At 35.2% G+C, this 7,171-nt stretch overlaps 1 pseudogene; it reads right to left on the bottom strand.

Annotated features, from left to right (window-relative positions):
• The window catches only part of LOC110030106, a 15,108-nt pseudogene that overhangs the window by 6,946 nt on the left and 991 nt on the right, over nucleotides 1-7,171 (bottom strand).

The raw sequence follows: 7,171 nt of genomic DNA on the forward strand, positions 1-7,171 counted from the left end.
TATATATATATATATATATGAAGTGGTACATTCTCTGAAGACATTATCGAAAAGTTTGTATTGATTACTTCATTTAACGATCACTTTTTTAACATTTAATTATCTTAAAGACCCTAAAATTTGGTGATTTTTGGCTTTGAAAGGTTTTATTACAAATGTTGCATGACGAAATACTTGATCAAATGAATGTTTTAGTAATATATCACAACTAATTGTGAAATTAGAATTTGTCCTTGAGCGATGATTGAATTTGGCATCTGATACGTTTGTATGTGAAGTGTGGATTCTTTAACTAAACTTTTTTATCATTTGTTTTGTATACTAAAAAATGGTCTAAACGGATCTCGAGGCAATCCAGTAGTCGGCCATCCCATTTCAGTCAGCCGACCAAGCTCTCTACTGGGCCACCTCACTTCAGTCTGCCGACAAACATGAACATGAAAGTCTGCATCGATCTCGAGACAATACAATAGTAGAAATAAAAAATACTAAAATGTCATTTGCATCTCTCTTCAAAGCATAGCCGAATGAATGGAATACGTAATATTTGTACATTTTACCCCTCATTTCTTCTATAAATAGGAGGGCTTCATGATGTAAAAACGAAGAGTTTTTTTGGGGGCACCCCTCATTTGTAACCTCTAATCTTATGAAATAGAATTGACTCACGAGCCTGAGAACACCCCATTTCCTCTCGGTCGGGGGAAGTCCTCCTTTTCTCTCTCTCTTCTCTCTCATTTCTATAGATCACCGCTCCTCGATCCAATGCTTCATTCCTTGGTCACGATCTACCAGATAGATTTGGATCCAACATACACAATTTTTTTTATCTTTCTTATTCTTTATGGCTAGCCATAACATGGCGGGCAATGGACAAAACATTAACGCGTCAATCTATTAATAAATACTAAAACAATATCGTAGAAAAAAAGAAATATTACTCTTACACTTGTTCAAGAAAATTAAAATAACATCCTTATATGTTTGAGGCTTTTTTTTTTCTAGTTTTTGTCTTATTGGGATTTGCTTCTTTCCTTCTGAATTTATTCAAGGAATATTTCCATACATATCACTCAGCTTGCATGTATTGACATATGTAACATATCAACCTCAATTTTTACATAGATATCAATTTATGTTATGCATGATAATTTAGATGGCGCATTACCATAGAAAATTGGCTTAACTCTACTCGTCAACGATGATTTTATTCGACTTTCATATTTTACTCGATAAAACATGCAAGACACATTCCACACCAAAGTCATTGTAACTGCCCATCATTCAATGGCCATTTTTAAGATCATAAATATTTTACATATCACTCAGCTTGCATGTATTGACATATGTAATATATCAACCTCAATTTTTACATAGATATCAATTTACCTTATGCATGATAATTTAGATGGCACATTACCATAGAAAATTGGCTCAACTTAACTCGTCAACGATGATTTTATTCGACTTTCCTATTATACTCGATAAAACATGCAGGACACATTCCTCACCAAAGTCATTGTAACTGCCCATCACTCAATGGCCATTTTTTAAGATCATAAATATTTTATCTTCTCTTCAATTAGAGAAGATGCAACTTCAAAGTTAGGAGCACTAGTTTGATCTTTTGTGCTTATATTAGAGATTATTATAGTTGTACAAGGTGATAATATAGCCAATTAATGTTAAGCAAGATGATAATAATAATGTGATGAAAATCAAATAATATTTATTGAATGATGATAATTAAGTGATATACTTGGGCACAATAAACATAACAATAGTTGGATGATGGTAGTCGGGCAACAGTGACTGCGAACAGTGATTATAGTACCGATCATCAGACAGGGCTATGAAGTTCTCAGATCTCTAAGCATTCTACAAATTCAACTCAAAAGTACTCATAATTTGATAACAATAATGGAGATCTATTTATAATTTTTGAAGTGGTATATTAATAAATGTTGGCTAAAATGTCAGAATTTAGATAATCATGAATTTAATTCTAAAAATTTTTAATTCAAATGTTGCACGAGGAAAGACTTGATCAGATGAATTTAGGAGTAATATATCACAGCTAAATTAGACCTTGAGCTGTAATTGAATTTTTCCTCTTGTTTATTTGTCTGTAAAGTGTGGACTCTTTATTTTATATAATCAAATTATTATGTCTTCAAACCTATCGATAAATGCTGAATCAAATGGCCAAAAGAAAATATGTTACAATCAGATTTGTTCAAGAAAATTAGAACAGTATATTTATGTGCTGAAGGCTTTCTTTTTATCTTAGCTTTTGCCTTTGATGGGACGTGGTTCGTTCCCTTTTGAGTTTATTTAAGGAAAATTTACGTACATGCCACTTAGTTGGGATGTATCTACATATTTATCATATATATTTCAATTTCTATGTACATATCACCTTAGCTAACACATGATGAATTAGATGACGCAATATCATAGAAAATTGGCTCAAGTCTAGCGCAAATTTTTGTATGGAGCAAAAATGTATGATGATTTTGTTTAACTTTCTTATTTTTCCAAAATTTTGTGAGTTTAAGTAGCTATTTAAACTTATTTTGTTCAAAAACAAAATGAAAGGCGTTCTTTTGACACTGACCAAACTGATTGTAATAATTTATCACTCATGTTGAATCGTAGTTTGTCTGTGACTCACACTCAAGAGATAGAATGTAAATAAAGAGATATACAGAGAGAGAGAGAAAATGTGTGTGTAGTAATCTTTGGTGATCAATTGTTTTATTTATAAAATTATTCTTCTATTTATAGAGAAAAGTGTATATAATGATTATATTACATTTTGTCCCTCTTTAAAAGTGTCCATACAAGGGTATTTATGGAATTTGACATGTGTAAACTTACCGCCTTGCTACTTTCTGATTTGGTCGGCTTATCTTAGTCAGTTTCGGATCGGCATAATCAACTCGATCTATTGAGCTTGGTTGGAATGGGTTGGTCTGGTGATACGATCAGGTTGTTGATCCTTAGTCATTGATGGGGAACTTCTAAGGCGTCCCTTGGATGGTCGGGGATATTTTGAAACCAGATTTTCCCATGGATAAGTTTCACAAGAGAGATGGCTGTTTCATCCATATGGCTTTCTTTTAACGATCGGCTCAGATGTTCTTTCACCTTGCATCTGGTCGAATGGTCTAGCTAATTCGTGAGTTCTTCGTGAATGTGAAATAACCCATGAATGAGATCTTCGTGCGAGAGCAATGGGTTGGCTATCACACAACTATAATAAATTCCCTCATGGATCTAGTTGATGATCTTGAATGTGAGTTTTGCAACTTCTTGACTCTTAATTATGAGGAAATAATCTATTTTCTCACCAATCATAATGCCCAATGGCGTGTGAGAGATGAGAAAATTGTGAATTCCCCAAGTGCATTAATGAAAATGGAGTCCAAGACATGACACTATTTCTTTTGTGTCATGATGATTAATATGATAAATTTGTAGAGTGACGAAGGATCGAGTTACGTTGAGTTTTGGCATTTAGACCAGTAAGTCAATTGATGTTAGTGCGGTCCTGCCTTGCTCCCTAAGCCACATTGTCAATGGAGGCATCACGATGGGGCTGGGTCACCCACACCTGGTTACCACACTGTACGCCATGCCGGTGTATTTGGGGAGGAGTTGGAGGATCAGAGTAATCCTCCCAAGCCAATCGCAAAGTCGATTATTTTCTCCTACGGGCGGAGATCTACCCATGAGCGGGCAGAGAGTTCCTCGTTGTCTGTGCCATCCAAGTCTAGACCTCGCACAACAATCATAGCCCTCATGGAGTGTCTATAGACTCTCTCCACAGACGTTAGGCCATGTAGTGGGAGTTGCATGATCTCTGCAAAAGGTCTCACTCTTATGTCGAGCAGCACCAACAACACTACAGTTACATGAGAGCCAGCTATTCCAAATGTTCATCTGTGATAATGCATCGACAGAGGGCAGCAATGGAGAGGAGGATGACGGACATGAGAGCCATCTATTATCATTTCCTGATGGTTGTCTTTTTATGATTTGTTGGATTCATGGTTTTTGTAGATACAGAGATGCCATAGCTGATGATGTTTAGGGTTGCTTTGCAAGAATGTGTATATGGATGGCAATATTTGTTGACATTTTGTCTGCTCGGCATTTTTACTTGAACAAGCCACTGCCTACGTTTCCTACGATTTGCACTAATTTAAGATATCCCATGTTTACTACTTGTTCTGCACTCCTATGAGACTGCTTCCCGCTTTACTATCACGTGTACATGCCTGTGATAGAGTAATTCTTGTTTTATTATTTCATGTCTTCCCTCTTGCATTTACCATGTGGTGATGGTAGGATGGCAATCAAGTTTGGGAAGGGTAATTCATCCATATGCATGCCTTAAATAAATTCACCGCTCTGTTCAAATTGTATTTTATAAGCAATTTGTATACACCTGTGCTAATGAATAATGGGAACTAAATTTTTTTAAAATAAATCAACATCCATTCACAGGCTAGAAATTGAGTTCTTCAGCAATAAGCTCCTACTCACTGTTAATCACCTTCCTTCCTATCCTGAATTTCTCAAAACATATGAAAAATTGTGTCTTGAAAGAGTAGAAATTAATCAAGGGTTTTTGAGTCTTAATTCAAACAACATGACTAGAAAATGATTTTGAATTGATTTATAGGACCCTAAGAACTTATCCTAAAAAGCAATTAAAACATATGACATAAGGAATACTAGAAACCTATAATTCTTTAAAACCCCGCTTAACCAGATCTAATAATTATCCAAAAAAAAAAATATGAGAAATGAAAAAAAGAACAAAAATGGCTTAAGAAGAGAAAATGAAATATTTTAAAAAAACAAGCCTGCATGAAAAGAAAAAATAATAATAAGTGAAAAATCCATAGAAGAAGTAGGTTGAGGTTAAAGATTAGTAATCCAAGTTCTAAGTTCTAAGCATTCTTCCATAAATTATATGACTAAATCACTTCTTAACGGGGATCAGTGATCCAATAAAATAAGGAAAAAAAATTAAAGGAGAACATGTTGTTCGAGTAGGAATCATGTGCTTAAAAGCTTTGTATTAACAAAAACAATTTTAGCCACACTGAATTAAATGAATTGTGAAAGATGGATGCTCAGAAGGAAGTGAATAAGGAAAAGTAAAGGATGGAAGTTACAATTTTTTTATTCTTAATTAACATTATCCAAAAAGCAAGAAAACACCATAGAAATTTGTCTGCCCTGATTCTTCTAAATTTTAGCAAATTTCTGGGATTACTTAAGGGTAATAGGAAAGTTGTAGGGATTTTGATATGAGTAAAATTTGCTCAAGCACGTCAATCTATTTTATTGCCTATTTTATGACCATGTGATACTTGGAAAATGTATTTTTGTCATGTTGTACAGCATACAAGGAATAAGCCGCTTGGAGCACAAAAAAGGTAAATTGGAGGAATAAAGACGACAGGTTGCATTGGCGCACACACGCACATGTTGTAGTGTATTCATATCAGGTTGCTAAAGGAAGGCACACCAGTGCCCAATCCAAGTGTGTCTGTGTCAGGACTACATCCAAGATGCTCGTAAGATAAAGGAGCTGGAGTGCCCGCATTGGGACCACAACGCACAAGTGTTGTGGCCAGTGCACCCGCACCACAAATCTAGAACACCCGTGCCTTGCAAGCAGTTCAAGGACAGAGCGCACGCGCCTGGTACAAGTACATGGAGCACCTATTCCTGCTTCTTCTGTCGATTGCACACGCCCACACACACCTTATGTGCAGTGCACCAGTAAAGTCCAAACCCAGGCATACCACACCTGTGCTAGGCACGAGCACAAGCGCACTAGTTTGCAGACCACACATTGGGGAAGATTTCTTACATTTGGAGGAGCCTTGGCCATAAATTCATGCTTTTAATCTATGGGAGACATCTTTGGATGGCTAGAGGCTAGGTTTTCTTAGATATAAGAGTTTTTTTTATTGCCCTAGTGTTTTCTCTCTCTTTCTTGAAGGGAGAAATGCTTTAAAGTGTTTACTTTGTATTTTCTTGTTGTTTTGAGAGGGATTTGTAAGAGAGAATTTGCAGCTATTGTGAGAGAGATTATTCTTGGAGCGTGGTCATTGTAAGGTGAGGATCACTGTAGTGGTGGAGAGGAAAACCCATTGTGCGTTTGATTTTTCATTTATGTATTTGTTTTCTATGGATTCAATGACTTGTTTTTTTATTTTTTTCTCCCATGTCTCGTAGTTATGGTTGTATTTGTTTTCTATGGATTCAATGACTTGTTTTTTATTTTTTCTCCCATGTCTCGTAGTTATGATTTTTTTTTTGTGATTTTGTGATGTTGAGATAGTTGTTTTTCTTTTTTTTTTTTGCATGTGATTCCCTGTTTCATTTTTTGTGCTTTTCATGTATGCAAGTGTTGCACTAACTTTCAAAACATCATTTACTCCTAATCTAGCCCATAGGATGTTAAAACTAGTCATGATCTAGGATTTTTTTCTCTTGCCTAGTGGAACAAATAAGTTAAGTCAAGAAAATCTAGTGAAATATGCATATTGTCATTAGGATTTTGTAACCTAGATGGGGGATCTGGGATCTGAAGATTTTTGGGAAATGCTACATGATTAAGTGAAACTTAACTATAATATGGTTTCTAATTCTTCTTATAACCTAGGCACAAGCTAAGAAGAACTGTATTCCCCGGTTGACAAATATCACGTAAGGGAATCATTAGAAATCACAAAAACACCCTACACTTATATCACAGGAGCACGAGCCTTTTAACCTTTGAGATCACTCCAATTTAGTGCCTCCAGTGTTTCTTGATCTTGCATTTTGTTATCTTTTCTGAGTTATTTGGATTGTAGGATTTTAACCTTGCATTTATGATCACGTCAAACTAGATTTGGTAGATTCGAAAACTAGAGATCACTAACGGGATTGATATTAACTCTTTTCTTGTGTGATTGACACATTGACTCATAAACTTGTGCATTACTTGACACATACACTTATGTATTTAGCCACTTGCCTCGCTACAAATTTTTGGCCATTAATAGAGTCCAAAACTAAGATAAACCATTGATTGCTTCTAAAGAGTCCAAAAATATTGAGGTAAAAGAAACTAGTAATCATGAGGGTGGAGAAAAAAAAA

The sequence above is a fragment of the Phalaenopsis equestris genome, unplaced genomic scaffold (assembly GCF_001263595.1).
Source record: "Phalaenopsis equestris unplaced genomic scaffold, ASM126359v1 Scaffold000657, whole genome shotgun sequence".
Classification (NCBI taxonomy): domain Eukaryota; kingdom Viridiplantae; phylum Streptophyta; class Magnoliopsida; order Asparagales; family Orchidaceae; genus Phalaenopsis; species Phalaenopsis equestris.